A 22,356-nucleotide genomic window follows, 5' to 3' on the forward strand; every position below is an offset into this window, starting at 1 on the left:
AAAAAGAACAGGAGTACTTGTGGCACCTTAGAGACTAACAAATTTATTAGAGCATAAGCTTTTGTGGGCTACAACCCACTTCTTCGGATGCATAAAGAAGAAGTGGGTTGTAGCCCACGAAAGCTTATGCTCTAATAAATTTGTTAGTCTCTAAGGTGCCACAAGTACTCTTGTTCTTTTTGAGGATACAGACTAACACGGCTGCTACTCTGAAACCTGCTCTTAATACAGTACATGACCTGTGCTGCCTATTTATAAAGCTTGACCTCACAAGATAGATATTTTCTTTATATAGAAGAGGCTCATGGATTCAGCATGTTTATTTTTTATTTAAAATAGTTTAAGTGATCCTCATAAGATTGTGCCTTCACATATTTTGTATTATTTCCGACTTCATTTTAAAACAGGTTTATTTTAAAGGAAAGAAACTTAAAATGAAAAAAACCCACTGATTTTTATGCACTGTGAAGCAAAGCCTTGAATTTGATTTAGCACTAGAGTCTGAAAAGAGGCTTTTGCAATATTAACCAACTAACAGGCAGAAGTAGTAATGGTCCCCTATGTTTAGAAAAAAGCTTGTCTCTCTTGAAATACTGCCTTTTAGACCTGGGAGGTTTCTCATACTGTTAACTCACCAGCATGTGGTTCACAAAGCACTGTCTGAAGACATACTGTTCTGGTGGCATGGAAGAACAATACAAAGACAATACTAACTTCAGTAACAATAAAAAAAAAAAAAAGTAAACCTAATCATAAGTTGGCTGAAGCCTGTAGGACCTGCTTAGGTAAATCAGTGATTAAAACTAGAACAGCTAATTTCTGAATTATTTTTCAGCTGAATGAGCTATAAACATAGATGGTCACTGTGTCATTCAACTGACGTTTTATTACCAAAGAAATCCTGTGTCCACAGAAACTTCCATATCTCTTCAGATAAGGCCCCCTAGAAACTGCCTTCCAAGGGTCTCCCTCCCAATCAAGACCTCTTGGATCTTAAGAGTCATAACTGGTACTGTACAGGTAGACAAAGCTAGAAAAATGCTGCTTGAGAAGATGCAATCCTGGCTGTCCAGATGCAATCCTGGCCCGGGTTGGTGCTTGATCAGCTGCCCATGCCGTCATGGCAGCACTGCCGTTTTTAGGCGCCAGCTGGAGCACAGCTAGTGTGTGTGCATCTAACTGTACTGAGAATTACACCTCCCAATTGCAATGGAGACACACCACAATCCCACAAAAGCCTTTCTAGCGTAGACCTGACTGAGGCCGGGCGAGGTTGGAGGAAATGACAAAGGATTATGTGGCAGTGGCGAATAGACTGGATCTCTTAATGCTTCGTTTGCAGATAATCTAGTGTTTGGGGCTTTTTTCAAAGATGTGGAATGTAAGAAAAGTGTCTGGTTGATTGGAGGAGGCTTTAGCTTGATTCCATTGGGAAAGATTTTCAGCCTGAACGTTTTTGGCCCCACTTTCTTGTGAGGTGGTTAAGGGGGGGGGAGGCTATTGTTAAGGGGTCGTCTTTCTGCTTTGACTGGTTGTTAATGTGTTTGTGTATGATTATTTTTGCCGATTCGCGGTCATCACTTACTGCTGGGATGCCAATGAATTGGTAAGGCCCCTAGAACTTTTTTTTTTTTTTTTTTTAATTGTTTAAATAAATCAATTTGGGATCTAGTGCTAAAAACGTCTAAGCTCATTTACAAGGTTATTTTAAGTCTGCTTTATACTGCATGTTATGCCGCTGTACCTGAATCCTAGAATCATGGAATATCAGGGTTGGAAGGGACCTCAGGAGGTCATCTAGTCCAACCCCCTGCTCAAAGGAGGACCAATCCTGGTGAAGATAATGCTTGAGGACTATTGGCCAAAGGAATTCATATATTAAAATGTGGCAGATAAATAGAGACAGGGTGGGTGAGGGAATATCTTTTATTGGGCTAACTTGTGTTGGTGAAAGAGACAAGCTTTCAAGCTCACATAGAGCTCTTCTGCAGGTCTGGGTAAATATAGTTATGTATTGCTGTCTTCGTTCGCATGATTCTGACAGGTGCATACAGATGGAGGATGAGAAAATAACTTTATAGCTATATTTCATATATATTTTCAAAATATAGGTTTGAGGCTTAAAAGTTCTCTCATCTGCCTGCATTTGTAGCTTTTCTAGCTTATCTAGGCACTTACATGGGCTGCAGGGCCAGTAAGATCTGTCCATTAGAAATCATCTTAAACTACCAGTGGAAACTTGCAGTAGGAGAATTCTCCGGGCTACATGATTTTCTTCAGCCTTCTAAATTATTTCCTTCCCATCCTCTATGGTTTCAGACCACCCTTGCTCTATTGAATGTAACTCTGGGTATACTTCAGAGTACTGGCATTCTTTTGACGGGGCCATCTCTACCACAAAATTAAACCATATGGTCTAGCTGACTCAAAATATCTTCGGAGTATAACCAGGGACGCTTGCTATGGTATATGTTCATTATACTGGGATGGTTCCCTGTAGTGATATCATGCAGTTGATGGCAGAGTAACCCGGTATGAAACTGTTGCATTGCTCACTGCGTATTCCCCAGACCATAAAATATGTCAGAATTCTGACAGTGTAAATATAGTGGTTCCCTGCCTAGTCAACCTGTTCTGACTCTCAATAAGACCCAAGAGGTCTTGATTGGGAGGGAGACCCTTGGATGGCAGTTTCTAGGGGGCCTTATCTGAAGAGATGTGGAGTTTCTGTGGACACAGGATTTCTTTGGTAATAAAACGTCAGTTGAATGACACAGTGACCATCTATGTTTATAGCTCATTCAGCTGAAAAATAATTCAGAAATTAGCTGTTCTAGTTTTACTCACTGATTTACCTAAGCAGGTCCTACAGGCTTCAGCCAACTTATGATTAGGTTTACTTTTTTTTTTTTTTTTTATATTGTTACTGAAGTTAGTATTGTCTTTGTTTCGCTCTTCCATGCCACCAAAACAGTATGTCTTCAGACAGTGCTTTGTGAACCGCATGCTGGTCAGTTAACAGTATGAGAAACCTCCCAGGTTTAAAAGGCAGTATTTCAAGAGAGACAAACTTTTTTCTAAACGTAGGGAACCATTATACTTACGCCTGTTAGTTGCTTAATATTGCAAAAGCCTCCTTTCAGACTCTAGTGCTAAATCAAATTCAAGGCTTTGCAGTTTGCATTTTCATCAATACTTACTGATAAAAGTCTAAACCTTCCAAGCCTACATTGACCTTATACCCATTCACTGAGCAACATAAGGTATACACTTCTACTCTGATATAACACGACCCGATATAACACGAATTCGGATAAAACGCGGTAAAGCAGTGCTCCAGGGGGGTGGGGCTGCGCACTCCGGTGGATCAAAGCAAGTTCGATATAACGCGGTTTCACCTATAACGCGGTAAGATATTTTGGTTCCCAAGGACTGCATTATATCAGGGTAGAGGTGTAGCAGCAAAAGCACTTTTATTACAATATAAGCTGCCTCTACAATAGGGCTTTTCCCAGTATAGGAAGGTCATTAAAAATAATTGTTCCAAATTGACAAAGCTATTTTGGTAAAAGTTTCTACTGTAGACCAGACCTAACCCCTCTATTCAACTGTCATGCTGCTCCCTACATTGTGCAAAAGCATGAAGGACAATCAAAACAACATGTTACCAGTAGATTAATTCCCAAGAAGCCTAGTAACTCAGTAAGCCCCAGTTAACCACTCCCCGGTCTACCTAAGATCAGTACATCACAAGTTAGTTTCCATGTTAATACACACACAATTTCCCCTCTCATCTCCCAAAAATACTGAAGAGGCATCTCAGTAAGGCAGACAAAACAAATTTGGAGTTTCTACACCAAGACATGTTAATGCAAATTAAAAAAAAAAAAAAAAAAAAAGTTACACACAGCATGTATCTGAAGTGAAAAAGGAGTCCGGTGGCACCTTAAAGACTTCTTCAGGGTTTTTTACCCATGAAAGCTTATGCCTCAATAAATCTGTTAGTCTTTAAGGTGCCACTGGACTCCTCATTGTTTTTGTGGAAAGAGACTAACACAGCTACCCCGATATCTGAAGTGCTTTGCACAACGCAGCCTTAATCCTTAATTACTGCCCCTATACGCTAACTACAGTACAAACCACCACCTCATCAGATGTATTTTGAAGACAACATGGGTTTGATGCTCCTCTCAAGAGCAGCTCCACTGAACAATAGAATTACACTCAGGAGAATCAGCTGCTTAACTTTAAAACTCCTTTTCTTACTGTTAACCAAGTGTCCCAGAAAAACCACCATCTTTGGATGAGATGCAGCTTGCAAAGTGTCAGATCACTGCATTTCCAAACAAGTTTGGAAGAGGAATGCTTGAAAATATCAAGCTTATAATAGCACTGCCAATCTCAACCACTAAAATAAAATACATCAATCACATCACATCACATCCTCCCAAAGAAATCTTAAGAAAAAGATTAGGGTCCTTTGGGTTTGCCAGCTACTTAGAACCTTTAGTGTGCACCTGGTTCAAAACTGCAAGCTTCTCTCTGCAAGCACAAGGAACAGAAACTTTAATTTACAAAAATAAAAGCAAGCTGAAATCACTTGACCCCAGGAGCTGTAACATAAAGACAGCCACCAAACGTCACAGTACTCACAAGTCATGAGATGGTAACACCGGCCTAACAGGAAGCTAGTTCACCTTAACCATAGATCAGCTCCCTAATGAACATGCATGCTGTTGACCAAATCCCTTTTCCTAAGACACCCTTTGCTCGAGCATGTCTGAATAGGTAGCACTTTTGCCCTCGGGCTGGACCATAGAGTTGTGAGTTAGTCCCATACTAGGGACAGTGCTGCACAGGCTGAGAGGTTATCCTGCCAGGGAGAGAGCAAACAGAGGTCTCCTTGGTGTCAACAGATGGAAGTTAAGGATCTCATGACACTTTTGGGGTACAAATGTGAGGGGGAACGCTAGGATCCTCAGAGTCACCCCTCAATGAAACAGGCTCTAATATGCAAAACTGACTGTGCCTATCGCTGGAGTGCTCAAAGGTTGCTGCATTGTCAGATTACTTGGTAAAATGCCAAGACACAACTTGAGTAGGAAAACCCCCCACTAAACCCAAATTCAACTGCTTGATCTGCTGAGAATAAATCTCTCCTTGCCAGGAAGCCAGGTATTTGGGCCGGGAGGAAAGGGGAGGGAGCTTACAGAGAAAATGAGAGTTGGGCAAAAAAATTAAAGAAAAAAAAAAAAAAGAAAAGAAAAGAAAGTATTTGAAAGCATCTACTACAACTAGAAAAAGAAGCCATTTCAGCTCCTAAAGGCACTTTTATGTCTTCTTATTTATTGCCTCTAACAGAACACAGGCTGTAATTCATATTTCTGAAAGTTATACATTCTGCAGCTTGTTAATTAGACACAGGGCTGTCCTTTATGTCAATACATGAACCCTCTGGGTACTTCAGGTACATATCAGATTCATACCCTCAGTGCTGAATGCTGCAAGAGAAAACAGCCACCGAGAGCTGGAGCGGTGCCCTCTGACACACTTACATTTATTAAAGTCGACCAATGTTATTCTTCAAAATCATATATATGGAGGATTTGGAGGGGGGAGGAGGGGAAGAGGAGAGAGAGGTCTCTTGTGTCTGCACCCTGACCGCATTCTTCATCCCCTCCATGGATTAAAAGATGTTACATCACCTTCAGCAGCCCCTGACAATGAAAACCCAGGACCTGAAGTTGTATTCATGCTTTACTCACATGCAGGAAAAAAATGGTAGGTAGCAATTCCAGTCCTAGAGAAAGCCAAGCAACATTACAGTTGTGTATAGCAATCTGCTCCTTACAAATATATACTGTATATACTAGTTCATAAGCCAAATTTTTTTTTAGTAAAAAAAAAAAAAAAAAGGGAAGCACCAGAGAAGGGGGTCGGCTTATGTACGGGTATAGAGACAGACAGGTGGGACACAGTCACTCCCCGCACAACAGAGGGAGCAAAGAGAGGCAGCACAGCCAGCAGAGACATAAGGGGTGGAGGCAGGGCCAGAGTCTCTCCGCTTCTGGCCACGCTGCTCTCCCGCCAGCCTCCGAAGCAGGCTGCAGCCGCACCGCCCGGCCGCGGCCCACTGGAGCAGGCTGCGGCCAGGTCAGAGACATCCTCCTCTAGCCCTCCCCAGATAAGGTGGGAAGGGATGGGGAGGGGTGGGGTGGTCACAGGTGTTACTCCAGACTCCCAGCTTCTCCCCCCCAAAAAATTTCCCCACCAGTTGCTGTCCTGGCCCATCAGGGTTAGCAGCTGGCGCACCGGGACACATTGTTTACTTAGGGACGCTTGAGGTAAACAAACCATCTTGGCCCACCAGCGGCTTATCCTGATGGCCCGGGAGCCAAAGTTTGCTGACCCCTGAATTACAGGGTCGGCTTATGAATGGGTTATAAAATTTTTTTCCATTTTTACTTATCGATCGGGGGAAGGGAAGGGGGGTTGGCTTATAAACTAACCAGATTATGATCGAGTGTATACGGTAAGCTAATATTTGAGCAAAACTAAACATTGTTTAGAATTTAAGACGTCTCATTTGACAGCAATTCCTGGTAATGTGTAGACGGTGTTACCAGCTTGACTGATCAGCCTCTTACTGTTCAAGTATTTCTTCAGTTTATGCGTTAGCATCTGAAAGAATTCATGTGCGCTGAATGTGGGGAAGCAGCACGGCCTAGTGGATAGAACAGTGGACTGTAAGCATTTGAATTCTGCTCCTGGCTCTTCCACTGGTCTGATGGGAGACCTTGGCTAAGACACTTTACCCTATGAATTGTTTCCCAACCCACCCATTGTCTGCATGGGTTATTTTGATTGCCCGCTCTTCAGAGCAGGGGATGTCTCTCCCTGTGTATGTACGGGCCTTGCACAATAGGGCCTCAGCCTCGGAGTCTATTATTTATATTACAGTACTACATAGATTCAGTTGCTGGAAGTGATGTGTACACACCCATTCCACAGCCCTTCTCACCTGCCCTGACCCCACTCCATCACTCAATCAACATCTGGTATGTAACTTGGCCTCAAACAGTTGCCATGCAACAAACAACGCTAGCGGCAAGCACATAAAAATACTTTGCAAAGGGAAACGCTGCACAGTAAAGTGGCCTAGAATTGCACCATTAACATTTCACTCTGTAGCCAGGCTCCCCTATAAAAGCACACAGGCATGGCATTGCTTGGGCAGCCACTCCTATCTTGTCAAGACACAGGGCCAGATCCTTGGTTGGTGCAAATCAGTAAGGTCCCATTGACATCACTATATTAAGAGATGAGACAATAGGAAGATGTTTAATCCAGACTCTTAGGTCCCCTAACGAAACTAAATGAGACTGGGAAGCCCAGCAGATGCAACAGCTACAATGAATGACATTTTTTCCTGGAATAACCACAAGTACGTTTTGGGGACTGATCCTCCTGTTGTGAACCGGTACCAGTTAGTCACCAAGAAGTCAACATTTACCCACAATGACGGCCACCATCTGAGCCAACACATCGGGGACTGAACCGGGGATCTTCAGAGCTACAAGTATGAGCTGCTACAGCTTAAGCTATGCAGAAAAGGGGTCCATAGCACTGGGGCAATGACACTCATTGCATCTATGGATTGGACACAGAGAGGGAGCCGTACCATCCATTCACCAGTGAGCTACAGTGGCAGGTAAGTGTTCTCTCAGATATCACTGTGGGTAGAGAACCACATGCAAACAGCAACTACTGCACTTGTCTGTGTTGGCCAGGGTTTCTGAAAACCGTGTCCAACGTTCCAGTTTTTATTCAAGAAACCCCTGAGAGCTCTCTAGCCCAATGCTGTTGAATAATATTATATCCTTTACAATGAAGTTCAACCAGGGTCCTGACTTGAGATAGGTCAATATCCAGCTTGCCTGCTGTTTGCAAAGCTCAGTCACTAAGGACGGGGGCAAAGGGGGGGGGGGGGGAAGGGGGGGGAAATATAGTAAGAGCATCAGAACACAGGATTAGGTATGTATTTTTTCTATTTATTTCAAAGGCATCAGCCTTTAAAAATTCCTAGTCTTTGTACCACATATGAATGTACGACAACTTGCAACACACTCTTGAAAAAAAATTGTATGAAGATGCTCTTTTTCTAGACAAGGTTACGTCCATATTTTTCCTGATCTCCAATGCTGCATAAGTAGCACTTCATACACAAACCAATTGCCTTGGCACAGAAAGGTTTACATGTTATAATACAATTAATGAAAGGCTTCTTATGATGTTTAAATGCATTTCTTTTTTAAAAATAATATGCTATTAAAGAATTAGATTAAACAGTCTCATCTGAATAATCCCAGCAGGTTAAAAAAAATGCTTTTTGCTTTACAAACCAATTTCTGCTTAAAGTGAAAATAGAATTATGTTGTCGAGCACAGAGTCAAAGACTGGGTTTAATCACTCCATAATGTACTATCCTAATGTATATTTGATTAAAAACAAAAGCAATTCTATTTTAAAACAGCAGTCTTCCAATTCATGCACCTACCCACTTATAGAAAGTCATGAGACAGGAACAAATTACTTCCTGCACCTCGCAAGCAATAAGATTATGCCCGTTTCAAACAGCAAGGTTAAACTTCCCCTTGTACCAGTCAGAGGCAGTGTGTATAGGGCACTGGGCTAGTACTTGGAAGGCCTGGGTTCTCTTCCCAGCTCTGCCACTGGCCAGCTGAGTGATGCCAGGCAAGTCACTTCCCCCACTGTGTGCCTCAGTTTCCCCATTTGTAAGTGGGGGTAATGATGCTGACCTCCTTTGTAGAGTGCTTTGAGATCTGCTGATAAAAGCACCGTGTATTCTCATTTTTTAAACAGCTTGCATAGCTGCAAGCGTACTACAGCAAAGGGTCACCCCCACTTTCCCTTGTCCTTCCCATACTGCTAGATCCTGGCATGGAAGAGATTAAGCATCAGTGTTTCAAAGGTGCAATGTGATCAGATTTCTTTTTTTAAAATCCCAAAGCTATTTGACAGTGGCTCCCACACACTCTCTCTCCCAGCGACGTCTCCAACGTGAAGGCGGTCCACCACCGCCTTCCATCTTCTATGGTTGCGACAGAATTGTAAAACTTCCACTGTCCTGTGGACACCAGCCAATCTGGTGAGGTTTTTGACCTAGCTGGCTCGGTTTTCTTCCTGGCTTCCCTGTCATCTTGCCCGATAGTATAAGTGCCGGAATCAAGTCGCTCTGCGATCGACGAGCTACATGTCCACTGAAAGATGTTCTTCTTTCACCTAGGGTCTCAAGTAACTGCTCTTTTTAAACTCATCTTTGTCATCGCCCTTCATAGCTTTGGTCATCCAGCTAATTTTTAAACACAGTTTAGAACACTGAGTTGTGTCTCAGTGTCGAGTACTTACATCCAGATGTAGCCCTTCAGCAATCTAATACACATGCGTAGCTTTCAATCTCACCACCACCAAAGTCTTTGGAAGTTGTTGGATAAATTTTTTGCAAGCTGCATCCTCTCTTGATTTCTTCAACACATCTTCCACCTGATGTTACTAGACTCCCTAAGTAGCAATGCAAAAGGTAGGCAACACCTATACCTCAAAAGTCAAGTGGTGGACCAAAGGAATAGCTTCCCCTAATAATACACCATCTAAGTGTATTTGAACAGTGGTTTCTTCTACTAGTTTTAGATGTAATGGTTTGCAGTTTCACTGAGTGACCCCTTTAGCTGGGTCTTAAGAAAGAGCAGCGAATCCTTGTTATTATATCCTTCATTAAATCCCCCTCCTTCACACACGTTTTCTTTCTAGGCTAATTAATCCCAATTTTGTGATCTCATTACACAGTGTATAAACTCAGCCATGGCTCTAATCATGCTATTTGCTTTTCTGCAAGCAAGCCTTTTCAATCTTTTATGTATTTCATGAAGCGAGGTAAACTGAACTAAACACAATGTTCAGATGACAGCCAAACCATCAGTCTATAGGGCATCAGAGAACTGACTTATTCTCTAGCCCATTTTTAGAGAATCCAGGCATAGCATGGTTGCTTTAACAGTTGCTGCACATTGGCCACACATCTGCAACGAGCTATCCAGGATAGCTCATAGATCTTTTCCCTGAGTCAACCAGACAATTTCTTTAGAAGTCTGGAGACAGAATTTACATGACTATTTCTCTGGCATGCCTACTCCAGGCTATGAATTGCCTGTATAGCCACTCAAAATGATGGCTCTTTGACAGCTAGAAGCAAAGGAGGAAGAGCTTCTCTCCACAGCTCCATAGCACATGCATCACGCGAGCATCACTTGGCAAAAGCATGAGGGTCGGATCCAAAGTCAATGAAAACATGGCAACTACCATCTTGGCCAACACCCAGAACTGGACAAGGGACCTCCCAACTCAGAGCAGGAGTCTCTACAGCTGGAGTTAGGCTCTCAAGCTGAGAGCAGTAAGAGATTAGTATCCTTTTTGGAAGAGGCACGGCAAGCATGCTGTTAACCCCCACTGACCAGTGGGTTACAAACACCCATTAGCTTTGAAGCAGTCCCATACACAGTACAGAGTACTTCTGTGTGCAACCCAGAATACAGCAAAAATTCCCAAAGTGAGCTCTTGGCCCTCCAGTTGCATCAATTGTGCACTTTGTCTAAACAAAGAAGATTTAGCAGCAAACAGAGGAAGTTTAGCGGTCAACAGGCCAAAAATTAAAACCTCTCAGGGATGCTGTAGCATTAGCTGTGCTGGTACATGAGACAAGCTGGGTGAGGTAAATATACATTAGCTCACCCACCTTGTTCAACTTATCAAGGGGTCAGCATCATAAGTAATTTTGCTAAGAGAAGTTTCTTTGGGAAGACAATGCTAGGCTGCTATTTCAGCCTCTACGCATACCTCAGAGAGATTACTCCAGCTCAGGATCCGTCCTTAAACTGACACAGCTCCACTGACTTCACCAGAGCTACAGTAGTTTACACAAACGGAAGATGTGGCCCTGTATAACGTCCTGCAAACCCTCAAACAAGATACTGGTGCACGTGCGTAGCTTCAAGTAGGTGAGCTGTCCCACTGGCGTCAACAAGCCAAATCCTGAGCCAGTGCAACCAATGACTGTCTTGCCATTTACTTTTGCAGGGTCAGGATTTCACTCAGCTGGCCTACTCACGTGTTTAGATCTAAGCGCCCTGTTGAACAGGATCTCGTGCACATGACTGGATTTATACAAGCAGTACTAGTGAAGTTACACAGATGGTTAGGTGACTGCTGGCCTGGGTGAAGAACTACAGCAATAAAATTATAACTCAAAACCTGCACTAATCCAGAAGGATGTTCTCTCACCACATGTATCGAAGCCCTCCGTTAACATACTCTAACCACCACAATGCAAACAAAAAGGGTGAAGAAGATAAAATATCTTAAATCTAAGCAACAGTCAAACAGCTGACAGATGAGGGCAACAGAAGCATTCACTTATATCTTTGAGATTGGTGCTTTGGAGAGATGGTTATTTTGCTAGCTGATCATCACCCACAACAGGTAAGCCTCACCCAGCTGGCAGAGATTACCTCAGACAGAACCTGCGTTTAATCAACCTTCAGGGTATTGTGCAAGGCCTGTCTCCTAGACCAGCATTTCTGCTTCATGGAGGCAACCTATTCTCACAGCCTCTATAGCTTGAGGGTTGGATTCCAGGGTGGTTCTGTTCTTGGGGAGGAAACAGGAGGAATAATCTCAGACACTGCATTTTGCCAATGCATTTAGCAAGCAAGTATATTTCCAGCAAAGCATGGAGTGTCATCCACACATCTACCACACTCCATGACACCCTGCCGCATAGAAAGAGCAACAGCCAAGCCAACGAGGACAGACTCACTGCATCATGAGGGAAGTCTGGCTCAGTGTGCCGGCACTAGGAGCATCACATCAAGAAACATAGGGGGGAGAGAGGAAAAAAAAAAACCCCAAAAATCAGCCTGTCCTTATACAAACCCCCTCTTTGTTAGAGGAAGAGCCATCCCTGCCCGCTCCACACTGCCATGGGAATCTAAAGGATGGTCAGAGATCCCCTATGGAAGCTCTGGCACAGACGGAAGTGGAACAACTCCTGCTCCACTGAAGCAGGTCAGCAGAAACATGGAAGGTGGCTGGGCAGTGCGCACATGCCATATTTAATGTATAATAAGAGGATCAAGAAATAGGCATAAAAATGTACAGAGCCCCACAGCCATATTATTGCAGCCCACTGTTTCCGGGGCTGCTCGGGTCATGTCTGTAATTAGGATGGGAGCCAAAGCCCGCTGAAGTGAATTGAAGAATTCCAGCTGACTCCAGTGGGCTCCAGTGCAGGCCCTTAGAGCAGGGGTAGACAACCTATGGCACATGTGCCAAAGGTGGCACGTGAGCTGATTTTCAGTGTCACTCACACTGCCAAGGTCCTGGCCACCGGTCCAGGGGGCTCTGCATTTTAATTTAATTTTAAATGAAGCTTCTTAAACATTTTAAAAACCTTATTTACTTTACATAGAACACTAGTTTAGTTATATATTATAGACTTATAGAAAGAGACCTTCTAAAAAAACGTTAAAATGTGTTACCAGCACGCAAAACCTTAAATTAGAGTGAATAAATGAAGACTCGGCACACCACTTCTGAAAGGTTGCCGACCCCTGCCTTAGAGTGAGCTCTTCAGGGGAGAGATTGTGTCTACTCTACTTATCGGTAAAGCAGCTAGTGTTAGTCTGGGAGCTAGATAAATAACCACAACATGTAACCTCTCTATGGTAAATCCTACTCACCCTCTCCCTCCACCCCTAACCCACAGACCACCCACTCACCCCTTCCCCCCACCCAAAGCCCAGCACAGGAGTAGCCAGGCAGCACACCCTGACAGGCAACAACTTCAGGCTCTGATGACGAAACTCAGCAGTTCCCACTTTGTCCCTGCGTTGACTGTTTGCTTTGGGCCTTGAATACAAAACTCCCACTGCTTGCAGCAGTTCAGTGCAAAGCGCCCAGCCATGGAGGGAATTAAGGAACAAGAAGGGAACACCACCAGATGAACAGCTGTAGGCATCTCCCTACTATAACCCTTAAGAAGTCTATTGTCCACAGTTCTCAGGGTCTTTCTGCTCCCCATTCTATGGATGACATTTTTCAATTTTGTGTTTTAATAGATCAAGTTCTGAGAAACAAAGGGATGGGGTGGAAATAAACCAAAGACTTCAAACCATTTTTAAAAGTTTCCAAGTTCCAGGATCAGGAGAAGCTTCCAAGGTAACTTCCAAATGTGCACCCCAAATTTCTGAGAAGGACTGAGAGCTCCACCCACACCATCCGACTCTACATTTAAGATCTGTTATTTATTCACCTCCAACACAAACATCTGAAGTGAAATGCCACTCCTGAAACATCTCGTTACCAAATCAAACTACAGGTGAGGCTCCATTTCCCAGGCTAACACAGGTCCTGCAGAACGTAACTGTCTGAAATGCTGGATCAAGCAGGAGCCATGGAAAAGCAGCTTCTCGTACACATTCAGTGCAACAGCCTAGAAAGCAGGGATACTGGGGATGTCACAATACTGAATCGCTGTGAAATAAGCAAGAAATCAGACCCACCCTCTCAATCTTAGGCCTGAACTGTTCAGATGTAAGACATAACAAGGATCAGCATCATCATAAAAAGAGGATTGGCACTTGTTTCCAAATCCACATTGCATTTTAGAAAGAACTATGGCACCATCTTTTGTTATTCAAGGGTCTCTCCTAGTCAGTGTTTCCTGTAATCCGATTGATACCAAAAGAGATCTAGATGCAATTATTAGTCACAAATAGCATATGATTATGGGCCTGGCAACAGTCTTAGCAGCTTCCTATGTCAATGGGATCTGATGGAAAGTGTGACTAGGCCCTATTTGACCAAAGGAGCGATAACAGGAAGTTTTGTCTTGACAAGAGATTGGGTTTTCTTAAAAGAATGGACAATATGTGGGAGCAGTGAGCCAGTTTTTAAGAGCCAGACACTATTGTACAGACACTTTGAACTTGCTTTGTCTGTTCAGAAATACAAAGTGCAAAAATAACCCGAGTCATTTTAGGCCCTTCACTCAATGCCAACTTTTTATTACTATAGAATCATAGAAGATTAGGGTGGGAAGAGACCTCAGGAGAACATCTAGTCCAACGCCCTGCTCAAAGCAGGACCAACTCCAACTAAATCATCCCAGTCAGGCTGTGTGTGTGTGTGTGTAACAGCAGCACCTCGAAACCCCAACTGAGACTGAAGCCCCACAGTGCTATGTACAAACAGGGACAGAGAGTCCCTGCTGCTACAACCTTTCAGTTTAAAGAGACAAGGCAGTCATCCTGGCGGGGAGTGAGTCACAGAGGTGAAATGATTTGCCCAATGTCACCCAGCAGGCCAGTGGCAGAACTGGGAATAGAACCTAGTTCTCCTGACTCCCAGTCCTGTGCTCCATCCACTGGGCAGCACTGCCCCCTCTCTCTTTGGGGTTAGACTATATATCAATATTTGTAAAGCACCCCTTAGCTACAAAGGGTTAACCACAGGAGATGAATACTAAGGGACCCTCCACACAGAACGATCATCATTTACAATCTATGTTAAAAATGTAGCTTAGTTTTCTAAAAGACACAAATCTGTAGAACTGACTATGTACCAAAGCAGGCTCACTTTCCTATTAGAGGACTGCACAAGTGTTTTAGAGAACTAGTGGAAAGAGCTTCCTCCGTTATATACAGTAGAAGTTTGGCAGAGTTAAGTTACTCAACAACTGCTGTCGTAACGTTTATTGACAAGGAAGATGACACACACACATAGCATCTGTACGGTGTCAGCTAGCAAGTGGGATGGTTTAAGATTCCAGCACTCCTACAGAAGCTTTAGGTCCTTCAAAAACATAATATTCCACAAGTATGAGAAACCTGTTTTCCCCATCTGAAAACTAACGTTTTTACATTTCCTTCACACAAACAAATGCTTTTGGAGCAGGGCTTTGGAGAGGAGCCCAGAGCTGGAGCGCGGAGCAACTCCGGAGCAGTGGAGCTGCAGGTTTTTGCCTGGAGCTGGAGCGGAACCGGAGCTACCTTTGGAGGTAACTTAAAACTGGTGTTTCCTAAGAAAATATGAAGAACCTCAATAACAGCTTAATACAGTTTCTGTCTCCATACACTGCCATTTAATTTGACAAGAGATTGAAGGACTTAAGAGTATATTTTTGCCATGCCACTCCTGCATAAAGGTGTTGTTACGTCACACAGGCTGTGAACAACCAAAGCAAATCATCCTTTGAAAATTCAAGAGCTCTAAGGATACCAAAACAAAGCAAACCTCTGAACAGAGAAATTGCCTTTTATAAAGAAACAGACTATGTTTTAGAGACCCCTCAGCAGATCCTCGCTGGTGTAAATGGATTTGATTTCACTGAAACTATGTCAATGAGCCGAGTTTCTCCCCTGCCCCACTTGGTTCACTGCCTCACTCAAAATGCTATTAGCTGAACTGATTTAATCATTTCCCCTTTTAAACAGAGGATACCAATAAACTTAGTTCTCCTTAATTTTTATGACACGAAGTAGAGCATAATCAGGAACACTGTGATATCATGTACTGAAGCAAACCATGGCTAACTGGTGATAAAAGTTTAATATACTGCTGCATTACTCTTTGGGGGGGGGGGGGGGGGAGGAGGAGAGAACAGCTCAGTGGTTTGAGCATTGGCCTGTTAAACCCAGGGTTGTGAGTTCAATCCTTGAGGGGGCCATTGAGGGAATCTGGGGCAAAAATCTGTCTGGGGATTGGTCCTGGTTTGAGCAGGGGAGTGGACTAGATGACCTCCTGAGGTCCCTTCCAACCCTGATATTCTATGATTTCCCTACTTGCCCATGCAGAGCCTGGGAAAACCGATCCCATCTCATTCCTCCTTCCCCAATGAAGATTTCAGCTGCGAAGCCCAGAAAACAACAAGGGCTTTCAATGCAGCTACTCCCCTTCCCTGACTCTCTCCATGACAATAATAAACCCAAGCCCACCACAGTGCAAGTTACTTCCCAAATCCCCCTTTAAGTGAAGATCTTGTCCCTGAGCTCAAGGACTGGCAGGGGAAGCCAAAAGGAGACCCACCCTTGTGCTCCAGACACAAATGACCAGGAACTAAAACTCATTTAAACCATGGACAAGCCACTGTAGGGTGCAAGAAAGGGGAACTTTGACAGTGGAGAATCCAATGTTCCCCCAAACCCAGCCAACACCCCCCCACCCACCCCCACTGCCCCTTTGGGTTTAGGGTGACCAGATGTCCCAATTTTATAGGGACAGTGCCAATTTTGGGGTCTTTTTCTTATATAGGCTCCTATTACCCCCCACCCCCATCCTGATTTTTCACACTTGCTATTTGAGTTTCGTTTGCTAAAGCCCCGAGACAAACTTCACATGACAAGAGGCTGGGGGGATGGAACAAAAGAGTTTGACCCTCCCAGAGACACCACCGCAGAGAGCCCCACTCCCCTCTAGCTGACAGCCTGAGGAGGTAGTGCACTAAGTCACCTCCCTGTTTACACCAGCCCTGACTCCAGTTCCCATTCACGCCTCAGCAGCGGCACTAACGGCACCACACACACACACTCTCTCTCTCTCTCTCTCTCCAGGAGTTTCTTCCCTACTTACAGCCCACCAGCTGCCCTGACCCCAGAGCACTCCACTCCCTGTTTAAACCCGCCCGCCCGGATTACTTTCCATTTACAGCCTACCAGCTGCCCTAACTCCAAAGCAATCCACTCCCCGTTTAAACCAGCCCGCCCTCCCAGATTACTCTCTATTTACAGCCCACCAGCTGCCCTGACTCCAGCCGCTCGCTCCTCATTTACACCCGCCCGAGCGCGATGCGAATCAGGCCGATCGCCCCCGCCTTACCCGGTGCCGCGCGCTACTCCCTGCGATGGCCGCGGCGCACGGTGCCCGGCGCGGGGGAACAGCAGCCCCGCCCCAGCGCAGCCAGCCCAGCTCCAGCTAGCCGGGGGAGCCGCGCTGATGTCACTGGCGGGGCAGGCAGAGGGCGGTGCTAGCGGCGGCCACTCGCACGGTCGGGGGCGGAGCGGTGCCCACGTGCGCGGAGGGGGACTAACTCATCCCCCGCCGGAGCCAGGCGTGTAGGGTCGGGGCTAGCGAGGCAGTGGGATCCGGAGGGGAAGGGGCTGGAATAGCGAGTAGGGCGAGCCCTGCTGCACGGGGAAGCACACAGAAGCCGAGCGCACGAGACCCCTATGAGCTGGGCCGGCTCTAGGTTTTTTGGAGCCCCAAGCAAAAAAAATTTTGGCTGCCCTCCAGCCCAGCCCTGGGCTCTCACCCCACCCCCACCCCCTACTGCCCTAGCCCTGGGCTTTCTCTCCCCCCCAGACACACACACACCCTGCCGCCCCAGCCCTGGGGTCCTCCCCCCCAGTGCTGACTCCGCCCACTCCCCCCTTGCCTCCAGCCGGTCCGGCACTGGCAGGGTTGGGGTAAGCAGCGGGGCTTCCGGGCCGCGCCTAAGCCAAGGGTCCCTCCAGCTAGGGCTCCCACCTCCAGGACCGTCCGGGACCTAGGAGGGCAGAGCCGGGGGATCACCCTGGCAGGGGGCTGAGGAACCGGGGCAGGGTAGCCCCAGAGGGAGTGGAGCTCCGGAGAGCGGGACGTGGGCCCCATGGCAGCGCCCTGCCCTCTATGGCCCTGCTGCTGCTTCTGGCCGCCCTGCTGCAGTCCCTGGACATCTTGGGCCACTTCGCCCAGCCCCGACTGCGGCAGGGCAGCCAGTGGCACCTGCAGGCAGCTCCGTGTGCCCCCAGTGAGTGTCCCCCTATGGGAGCCTAACCGGCCCAGCCACAAGGTGCAGCACTGCTCCCCCGCGGCGCGAACCGCAGCAGTCCCAGGGCGCCCCCCACGCACAACGAGCTGCTGCTGCCAGGGCTGGCTCTAGGCTTTTGCCGCCGGAAGCAGGGCCGGCTCCAGGCACCAGCCGACCAAGCACGTCTTGGGGCGGCACCTTGTAAGGGGTGGCTAATCTTGGGGTGGCGGGGGCGCTTGGGTTTTTTTTGTTGTTGTTTTTGTTTCGGCCGGGCGGCACTTGGGGGGGTGGGTTGTTTGTCTTTCGGCGGCGTGGCGTGGCACTGGGGGGGGGGTGTTTCGGCGGCGCAGCACTGGGGAGGGGGGTGTTTCAGCGGCGCGGCACTCTTTTTTTTTGTTTGGGGCAGCAAAAAAGTTAGAGCCGGCTCTGGCCGGAAGCAATGAATAAATAAAAATGGCCAGAATGCCACCCTTGAAAATGTGCCACCCCAAGCACGTGCTTGGTTTGCTGGTGCCTAGAGCCGGCCCTGCCTGCGAGGGAAAGGAAGGGGAGGACTGTACACACAAGCCCCCGTGCAAGGGAGAAGACAAGGGACCAAGAGCTCCCGTGCAAGGGAGAGGATAGGGAAAACGTGCACACGAGCCTCCGTGCAAGGGAGAGGACAGAGTGCATACGAGCCTCCATGCAAGGGAGAAGACACAGTAACCTTTCCCCACTTTTTCCAATAGAAAAATGGAAGGAGGAAGAGGGAACAATATTGGGGGGAGGAGCAAAAATGTTTTATAAAAAAAAAAAAACTCTCAAAAGACACAAACCCTTTTATGAACATGCTCCTGGCTTACAAAAGCTTTTGGTTAATTAGTTAATTAGATGGATGGATAATTTTTTGGCCTGCTCATCTGCCCAGTGAGGGACCAATACTTTAGCCCCCCTTCCTGCATCACCAGGGTATGGGTGGGGAACAGGAGCACCAGCTGAGGAGGAGGGGAGTAAAGCTGAGAAGTGGCTCTGCCCACACTGGTATGCCAGCCAGCACAGCGGGGCGGGGGCAGTGAGCTCTGCCAGGGTAAGAACAGATTACTTCCCTCCCCTTCTCCCCCCCCTGCAAGAGGACAGCAGGGAGCAGAGTGTGGGCTTGTCTACACATAGCAGTTGCACTCATTTTACTTAAATTGGTCTAAAAACCAATGTAGTTAAACCGGTTCAAACCCCTTTATGGACACACGTACACTGGTTAAAAACTGGCTCCATCTGTGTAGTTTGCACTTGCACACTTACAATGAACCCCTAAAAAAAATTCAAAGCAAACAAAAAATGGTTTTCCTCAATTATTTTCACAGGAGACAAAAACCAACCACCTCCCTTCCCAAAGAGAATCACAACTTTAGTTCAACTGGTGCAACTTTTGCATGCAACTCTCAGAGTGACAGTCTGGCTTCTCTCTGGGGCTGGCTGGTAAGGATTCAGAGACCATCACCCCCTCTTACCATGCTGAAAACACCTCTCCATTCTAGCAGTGCTGGTGCAGATCTTTTAGTTTCCCAGCATTTATTAGTAACAAAAGTATTTCCTCCGCAAATGGCCCTTCCAAATATTTATGTTGCAGAGGGTCCCTTGATGAAAATTAGTTCATGGAAATGCCAGAAGCATGTGAACCTCTGGAAAAAGGCTGTTGCCTTGGTTAGTAAATTTAAAAGACAGTATTAAAAGGAGATCTGTGGTGTTCACATTCAAAATGTTTTCTTGGTGGATTTGGGAGGTTAGCAGAGACTGTCTCTTGCTGTGGGTGTGTCATCACTACCAAGTTTGCTCAATTGCCCTCATGTTACTTCCCTGGTCCTAACCTGCCATGAGAGATAGCAGCTACACTGAAGAATGACAGTCCAGTTGCTGTAATGTCCAAAATCAATTTGGTGAGTTGTTTTCAGGAGACATGTGAGCCCTTGTGTTTAAGAGCTTCAATATATAATATAAAATCAAGTGGCTTCCTTTTGTGTTGCAAAGTAGCTGTGGGTGCATGTGTCTGATATTGTGTATCCACAGCTCAGGGGCAGTTTCATGTTTGGTCCTTATAAGCTATATAAACATAAGTCCCTGGAGTTATTCTGTCTTTAAACCCAGCAGAACTGAGGGCAGAATTTGGCCCATTGTCTTTTATTTACCTGGAAAGAGCCATGCCTGTTCATAGATTTTTAAGGCCAGAAAAGACCATTAGATACTCTAGTCTGACTCCCTGTACATTATAGGCCATGGAGACATTATGCCACTGAACAAGATAAATACAATCATAATACTAGGATTAAAAATAGTGGGCCAAATGGAGGAAATAGGGTGACCAGATATCCCGATTTTATAGGGACAATCCCGATATTTGGGGCTTTGTCTTATATAGGTGCCTATTACCCCCCACTCCCTGTCCTGATTTTTCACCTTTGCTATTTGGTCACCCTAGGAGGAACACACTTTCAACTCTTCGGGAGGAAGGTTTTCCCTTCTCCTGGGGAGGAGCAGCAGGTCTGGCCTTGAGATTGGGGATCTACCAGAGGCTGGGACCACCCATGAGGTGTGCCTCTACCCCAGCTCTGCTTTCCCTAGCAATATGATCTCCTTGTATGTTTCCTGCAGATAGAGCTCTCCAAGAGCTGTGACACAGATTAGTGTGTTTGCTATTTAACACACTGGATCATGGCAAAAGCTGAATTAGGACAGTCAAACTTCCAAGGATGGGTGCGACCGTCACTCAAGATGCGTGCTTGAGTGAGAGCTAAAATCCTAGTTTAACCCAAACTGTCTTGGTCAGATGTCAGGTTTAATCATCGTGAATATCAGGACCACATTGTTATTAGTCATTATTTGTGTTGCAGTAACACCAGGTGAGCTCAGGGCTCTCATGTGTTAGGCACTGTGGAAACACATAATAACCCAGAGTTTACAATCTAAATAGACAAGGCAGGCAAAGAGTGGGAAGGAAAAGAGTGGGGGAAAGTGTCTTGTCCAAAGTCACAGAGCAGGTCAATGGCAGGTCTTCTGACTGCTAATCCAGTGCTCTGTCCATTAGGCCATACTGCATCTCAATCAGGTTGATTGTCCCTTAAGTTTTATAGACACCTAACTGCGCTTTGGGCATGGATGTCATCTTGCATCTGCATTTAACACCAGGTGGGCTGTATCTATTTTGAATTTATTCTTCTTTATCTTTAGCCCCACTGGTTTTGGGATCTGTCCAGAAAGCGCTTGTCGGACAGGGATTTTCCATTCCGTCAGGGAGAGCCAGGAATTACGTACTGAGTTGGAAGCAGCTCTTTTCAACATCTGTAGCTTTCTCCTCCCAATACATGATGGGTGTCTGCTAGAGCTGATTCGGACATTGATGCTCCTGCCCTTCCCCCGACACCCCACTATCTGTTGAGTCTCAAATGTGTCTACACTTTCCGTTAGGATTGCAGAGGCATTTTGATTACTGGAAACTTACTCTCTGTTACCAGGGCTAAATTTAAGGTAACTTCTTGCCTGACCTTGATAGCCAGGCTGCCTGGATCCACCCTTTTAGCACAGTATTGCTAATCCCAAGCAGTTTAAAATGACAAAAATCATGGGCTAGGCTCAAAAATCATGAGATGTCTAGAAATAATAAATTTGGGTTTCTGTTTATTTACCTTCTGTTTTCTGAACTGTTAGAGTCACAGTCAGGTTGCGATTCAAGCATTCCTCTGCAACCATGGGGGCTAGAAAAAATGAAAGCTGGGGTTCTCACATAATCACTTAATTCCATCAGGGCTTTAAGGAAAACACCAAATATAATGAGACTCATGGTTAAAACGTGAGAATTGACAACAGAGTTACTGTCTTCCTGATCTGCTCCCATTCTTTCAGAGCTGTGAGGTTTGAAGTCAAATTTAGCCAGGTTCGTATATCCAAAAGGGATCCCACGGAGGCTTAGAAAGCTAATTCTGTGATCAGGTTGATTGGGGAGGCAAAGATTAACACCTGAAATGATCTTTAAAAGATTCAGCTGGGAGATCGCAGGGACATGGCTGCGATGCAGCATGTGACCCACAAAATAGCATTTCTTCCAGCTGTTTTTTTCAAGTCATTTGCATTAAACACAAATAAAGTGGCAGAGCCTCCTTTACATTAAGGCTTCTTTACGGTGTGCCAGCAGGGTAAAAGGGCCTGAAACTGAGTGTACATGTAATACATTCCCACTTTAAGGCCCCTTTATACTCTCAGTGGCAGCATTGTCAGCTTGTTGTTTTTCTTAAAGCCCAAACTCCTGGCGTTATGGGATTATGGGAGAATCTCAGCTTTCAATCAAAAATAAAAATAAGTTTCTCGCCTTCATGGTTGCAGAGAAAAGCTTGAAAACATGAACCTTGTATGCTCTAACACCAGCAGGCAAATACTAATAAAAGAAACCAAATGTACAGTTTGGTTTGGTTTTTAAGCCTCATGATTTTTAAAGCCATGATTTTTTGAGACCTAACTCATGATTTTTG

General features: G+C 45.6%; 1 protein-coding gene across 1 annotated transcript in view; it reads right to left on the bottom strand.

Moving 5' to 3' along the window:
* The window catches only part of SH3BP4 (SH3 domain binding protein 4), a 156,712-nt gene extending 139,645 nt beyond the window's left edge, over positions 1 to 17,067 (bottom strand). Inside the window, exon 1 of the mRNA XM_034785212.1 lies at positions 16,951 to 17,067. The gene's annotated coding sequence lies outside the window, so the exon portion shown is untranslated. The remainder of the gene's footprint in view (positions 1 to 16,950) is intronic.
* Between the last annotated feature and the right edge of the window lie 5,289 nt (positions 17,068 to 22,356).

Source organism: Trachemys scripta, chromosome 11, assembly GCF_013100865.1.
Source record: "Trachemys scripta elegans isolate TJP31775 chromosome 11, CAS_Tse_1.0, whole genome shotgun sequence".
NCBI classification, from domain to species: domain Eukaryota; kingdom Metazoa; phylum Chordata; order Testudines; family Emydidae; genus Trachemys; species Trachemys scripta.